Below are 6,982 nucleotides of genomic sequence, written 5' to 3' on the forward strand. Positions count from 1 at the left end.
CCTGGGTAAAGCCAGCCCCCACGTGACCTGCTCTCAGAGTTCCCAGTCACTACGTAGTGACTGCGAACAGGTCTGAGAGCAGGTCACGTGGGGGCTGGGTTTACCCAGGCTAGTCTGTACAGACAATTGGTCTGTACCACTAGGGGGTGCTAAAGTGTGTGGTCGGTCATGTGGTCAGTGTGGTCTGTCACGTGGTCCGTCAGTGTTCCTTCTCATCTTAATGCATGGTCAGTGTACAGACAAGGTGCAGACGCACTGACCATGGTCCGGACCACTTAGTGTGTGGTCAGTCACGTGGTCAGTGTGTTCTGTCACGTGGTCCGTCAGTGTTCCTTCTCATCTTAATGCATGGTCACTGTCTGTCAGACGCACTGACCATGGTCCGAACCACTTCGTGTGTGGTCGGTCATGTGGTCAGTGTGGTCTGTCACGTGGTCCGTCAGTGTTCCTTCTCATCTTAATGCATGGTCAGTGTCTGTCAGACGCACTGACCATGGTCCGAACCACAAAGGAAGAAGTCTGGAGCAACTCGGGCCATAGAATGCCTTTTATTTAAGGTGCAAAGTAAAAAGACAACGTTTCAACGTCAGTGCGTCTTCATCATGGTCCGAACCACTTAGTGTGTGGTCGGTCACGTGGTCAGTGTGGTCTGTCACGTGGTCCGTCGGTGTTCCTTCTCATCTTAATGCATGGTCAGTGTACAGACAAGGTACAGACACACTGACCATGGTCCGGACCACTTAGTGTGTGGTCAGTCACGTGGTCAGTGTGGTCTGTCACGTGGTCCGTCAGTGTTCCTTCTCATCTTAATGCATGGTCAGTGTCTGTCAGACGCACTGACCATGGTCGGGACCACTTAGTGTGTGGTCGGTCACGTGGTCAGTGTGGTCGGTCACATGGTCCGTCAGTGTTCCTTCTCGTCTTAATGCACACTGACCATGGTCCGGACCACTTAGTGTGTGGTCGGGCATGTGGTCAGTGTGGTCTGTCACGTACGTGGTCCATCAGTGTTCCTTCTCGTCTTAATGCATGGTCAATGACCATCATTGTTGGGCAGTTACTAAGTAACGTTACGTTACTAAATTATTAATATCAATAATATTATTATTATGAATAATAATAATAATAAATAAAAATAGTGAATCATCAAATATAATTATATAGATTATATGACCGCTGTGATATGACAATATGAAGCTTTGATGTTTGATTATTTAAGCTACATGCAGAACACACACAAATGAAAGCAAAATACATCCTTATGAGCCAAATACATGCCAGTTGTTGTTGTTGTTGTTTCCATAACATTTTATCCTGTTACAAGAGTTCTCTGATTAACTAGGCTTATAGCAAAAGACAGCTAGTCTGCCCCTAAGCTCTGCACTCCCCTAAGTACAAACCTTTTTAATGGGCTAAATATAACCCGGAAGCCTCCCCCTAATTAACCAGAGACCTCCAAACTAAACTCCTTATTGTCACACCAATCAACTACCGCTTGGGGCAACAATAGCCCTATGCTAATCTAACAGAAACATACAAATCACAAAACAGCAGATTTGATTTTTTTTTAATAATTCCAATGATCAAAACATTTATTAATCCAATCCAATTATTAATCACTCATACGTTAGTTTGTGAAAACCCCCGACCAACAATAATATAACTCTGGCCCAAGCCCACAACACTTGTAGCAGCACATGTTAGCCACACTTGCTTGGTGCAATCTTCACAAAGTACACACACGGCTGCGCAAACGCGCTTTACGTTCCTTTACATCTTGACACCAGACAACACCACTGTGCTAAAGGCTCTGGGTGTCTTGACACCAGACAACACCACTGTGCTAAAGGCTCTGGGTGTCTTGACACCAGACAACACCACTGTGCTAAAGGCTCTGGGTGTCTTGATACCAGACAACACCACTGTGCTAAAGGCTCTGGGTGTCTTGACACCAGAGAACAGTGTTCTGTGCTAAAGGCTCTGGGTGTCTTGACACCAGACAACACCACTGTGCTAAAGGCTCTGGGTGTCTTGACACCAGAGAACAGTGTTCTGTGCTAAAGGCTCTGGGTGTCTTGACACCAGAGAACAGTGTTCTGTGCTAAAGGCTCTGGGTGTCTTGACACCAGGCAACACCACTGTGCTAAAGGCTCTGGGTGTCTTGACACCAGACAACACCACTGTGCTAAAGGCTCTGGGTGTCTTGACACCAGACAACACCACTGTGCTAAAGGCTCTGGGTGTCTTGATACCAGAGAGTTCTGTGCTAAAGGCTCTGGGTGTCTTGATACCAGAGAGTTCTGTGCTAAAGGCTCTGGGTGTCTTGACACCAGACAACACCACTGTGCTAAAGGCTCTGGGTGTCTTGACACCAGACAACACCACTGTGCTAAAGGCTCTGGGTGTCTTGATACCAGAGAGTTCTGTGCTAAAGGCTCTGGGTGTCTTGACACCAGAGAGTTCTGTGCTAAAGGCTCTGGGTGTCTTGACACCAGAGAACAGTGTTCTGTGCTAAAGGCTCTGAGTGTCTTGACACCAGAGAACAGTGTTCTGTGCTAAAGGCTCTGGGTGTCTTGACACCAGAGAACAGTGTTCTGTGCTAAAAGCTCTGGGTGTCTTGACACCAGAGAGTTCTGTGCTAAAGGCTCTGGGTGTCTTGACACCAGAGAGTTCTGTGCTAAAGGCTCTGGGTGTCTTGACACCAGAGAACAGTGTTCTGTGCTAAAGGCTCTGGGTGTCTTGACACCAGAGAACAGTGTTCTGTGCTAAAGGCTCTGGGTGTCCATCTGCAGTCCAGATGCAGTCCATCTGTGACGAAGTACTTCCTGTCTTGAAGATAGGACTTGAACCACTGGAGGACCGTACCCGATAGCCCAACCCAGTTTTCCAGTCTGTCCAATAAAATTGAGTGGTCAACAGTGTCAAATGGAGTGCTAAGATCCAGTAGCACTAGAATCGAGTTTTTGCCTGAGTCTGTGTTCATTCTGATGTCATTTATGACTTTAGTAAGCACGGTTTCTGTGCTGTGATGGGGGCGAAAGCCTGATTGGAGTTTATCTAGGAGATCATTTGAGGTTAGGAATCTATTGAGTTGTAGGTAAACAACCTTTTCAATTATTTTGGCTATAAAGGGGAGATTAGATATTGGTCTGTAGTTACTGATTACCGATGCATCAAGGCTACGCTTTTTTAGTAGGGGTTTAATAACTGCAGTTTTCAGAGACAGAGACAGGGTGAACATGCTGGCTGCAGCAAGGTAAATACAGTGTTCATTCTCTCATCGTCTCTATGATATAATAAGGATATGAGCCGCTGTGTGGCAGAAAATAAGCTTTTTACAAGACGTAAAAGCACGGTTGACATATGCCCTATCGGGCCGCGGTTCCAGGCTGTTGCACGGCACACTCTAGCTCATTACTGCGTCAATCTGAGAAAATTCTGTTCTGGGTGAAAATAAGGTCCAGTTTGTAAAAACAAATTTAATTCTCCTTTAAGTTAACACTATTAGAGAATGTAGAGGAATCATGGTTTTGTTTTGTTTGTGAACAATTATTGTTCCCAATAAACTATACAGCATGGAGTAAGTGTGCAGGCTCTACCTTTTTTCATTTATCTGAGCTCTTTTGCTATAGCCTTGCACCTGTATACGTGATGTGCGTCTAATTTTTCCCTTTCTGCTAGATTTAGCTAGACATGTTTTCTGTGAAGCCCTCTGGTTAATTAGGGCTATACAAATAAACTTGACTTGACTTGACTTGACTTGACATTACACACATTAAAATACAATTTATACAACAATCCACAATAAAGAATCCACAAGCCTACAATCTCACAAATTCTAATCTGTTTTTAGGAGCTGGACTCTGATAATTTTATACGTGGATATAGATTAATGTAAAAATTAATATATTGGATGGATACATGGGTGGATGCAATACATGGATACAAGCTAACTCTTTCTCTACCTTCATGTTTTGTCAGGGATGAAAGTGTGCCAACGCTGAGGCATCGCATCTGTGGCACCCGCAGCCTGCCGTCATCTCTCTCCTCCTCTTCACACACTCTGCCCCTCATCCCCTTCACTGCCAATCCATCCACCTCCACCTCTGATGGTTAAGGATGCGTTCAAGAGGGCACAATGTTCCACACAGTGCGCCTCAAGTTTAATCTCTACTCGGTGGGCAGTGCAAAGCCGGATTAAGGAGACTACTTACTAACCAGCTTCCAGTATTATATATTATATATATTATATTATATATATATTATGTGTACAGTAATCAGGGATGTGCACAGATAGACCCCAGGTGGTGCCCAATAAGCACCTGAACGTTTGCCCTTTGGCCAACATTACTGGGTTTCAGAGGCTGTAGCGGACTCTTTTTTTTTTTTTTTCCCCCCCCAAATTTTTTTAATTAAACAATAAACGAACAAGACAAACAGGCTCAGACACAGGAAAAGAAAAAAGAAGAAAAAAAATACATACATCATTGACATTTGGTGCTACCAGTTGCAAAAGGTGCTTATGTGCTTGTGAGGGATATTACACATAGGACCCCACCTAAGGTGTCCACAAGCGGACTCATTTTTAAAGCTAGCATGAAGATACTGATATCTTCAGAAACGAGAATGTCTAATGCATCCATAGATACCAGCCATATCATGCTAGCCTGTCGGGAAGGGACCTAAATAATGACCCAAATTTTGGCTGAATTTTGCCAAGAGAAACTGGCATGGTTATATTGAAAGGGGCCCCTTGATCTCTTACCTCAAGATATCTGAATGAGACTGGTTCTATGGGTACCCATGAGTACCCCCTTTACAGACATGCCCACTTTATGCTAATCCCACGCAGTTTCTGACAAAAACCATGCCGTTTCCCCCCCGATGCAGTAGCCTATAAATGTGTTATTTTCACCTTCCATTTGAATATTTCTGCATACTGGGGACCAAGAAAGTATTGGAATTACATGATTTTGGTACGACTGGAAAGCTGAGACTCTTGTGGATTCAATGAGCCCATTGTATTCATGTGTGATGATGTTACTCCCCATATTTCATCGTAGTGAGACCGTTTTTTAAAACTTGACCTCACTGTATAAAATGACATATTGTTTTTGCTTACATGTTTCTGTAGTATGGGTGCTGACTCTGAGCCTGTACTTTAGCAAAAAAGTGCATGCAAATCTGTGGTCTTTATTGTCATAGTAATATTTATATTTTTTTACATGTAAATTGGAAGGAGGGCAGTTTTATAAATAATTATGAGAGGGGAGCCCTTTTTTTCACTTGAGCACCTGCCCCCAAAATGTCAGTAACCACTGACAGTAATAAACAGTGTTCGGGGTCATTACTCAAAAAAGGAATATATTACACATTACACATACTTAAAAAAGTAATGCCTTACTTTACTTAGCTTACTTACTTACTCCCTGGAGAAAGTAATTTGTTACACTACTCGTTACATTAGTTTTGCGTTACTCGGCAACATCACCTGAGATGTGAGGTAATCTGCATATGTCCACCCCTCAAAGGTTGGTGCTACAATGGATCGCCCAGAGGGATGACTGCCTCTGATTGGCCAGAACCAACAAACCATCACTCCTCATGCCTAAACCTATAACCAATCATCACTCCTCCCCGTCCCTGCAGGTCATCCATTCTAGCAATTAACAGTCAGCTGTTGTTGCGCAATCACGCATGAAAAAGCAGTGCTGACCAATTTGGGGCCCGCGGGCTCTGTTTGTTTTGGCCCGCCACGGATTTGGGATCCCACCCCCCCCACCTTTTTCATGTGGCGACTTTGTGAAACAGTGTCTGAATGTGGCTGCGGATACTGTGTTCACTCCTGAGATTGCATCCCTGCAAATTGGCATGGCAAATGGTTTACAAAAGATGGACAATAAAGCTGATTTTCAAAGTACCTTGAGGATTTTTCAAGTTGTGAATTAAGTCAAATTTCTCTCTTGATTACAAAGGTGGACAACAACTGTTTTTAACTGGGTGTTTACTGATTAAATGTTTAAGCTCCCCACAAATGCATTTGTTTTTTTAAATATATATAACCAATTGCAAATTATTACAATTACCAAACAGATAAAAAGTAGATTATTATATTGAAATGTTATTTTAGATTTAGAATGTAAATTTTCTATAAAACACAATACATTTTAATGTAATTCCACAACGTTTATTTTTGGCCCTCGGCCCTCCACCCAGATTGAGTTTTGGACCTTCATGGGAAAGAATTTGGGCACCCCTGCTATAAACAACAAAGAGTGTGAAGTGCTGCTCATTGAGAGCCATGCAGCCACTGCTCAGATGTTCAACAGCCATTACTTACCAGACCTTTGCTCATGCATCTGTTACCTGAACAGCAAAGGAAGTTCATAGACAGAAGGGGGCTGTAACAGGCTCTCACAGTCCAACCAAATCATTGTAGTTTTACGGTCGTTGACAATGTTCCCATTGACACATGTGCAGCCGTTTATAGCAGTATGAAATAAAGATGTTCTCATGCGTCAGCCTAATCCACGGAGGGGCCGGTGCTCTCAGCGGGTGGTGCAGTTTGACTACAATCGGAACCTCCGATTGTGTTTACACTTCCTGTTAGTCTCTCTTACACTTCCTGTTAGTCTCTCAAGCCAGACGGTCTCTTCTGAATAAGGTGAACAAGACAGTGCTGTTAACGAGATGCCATTTTCAAACTGCCGTGCAGTGTGTGATAATTTGTAGGCATTATACGGTTTTTATTTTCATCTAAAATAATTCCAATCTTAAGTAACTTCACGTGTTAATTTATTCGTCTTTAGATTTATTGATTCGTTTTTATGTTTAGCAGATGGATATAAATGACAAAACAGCAGAGATATATGGCTACATGTTTTACTGTGGGAACGTTAGTTAATTAGTTAGTTATAGTTGTACTTTATTGTCCCCAAGGGAAATTCACTTTGTTCAAGTCAGTACAAGGAAAACAAGACAA

This window comes from Poromitra crassiceps, assembly GCF_964638095.1.
Source record: "Poromitra crassiceps genome assembly, chromosome: 13".
NCBI classification, from domain to species: domain Eukaryota; kingdom Metazoa; phylum Chordata; class Actinopteri; order Beryciformes; family Melamphaidae; genus Poromitra; species Poromitra crassiceps.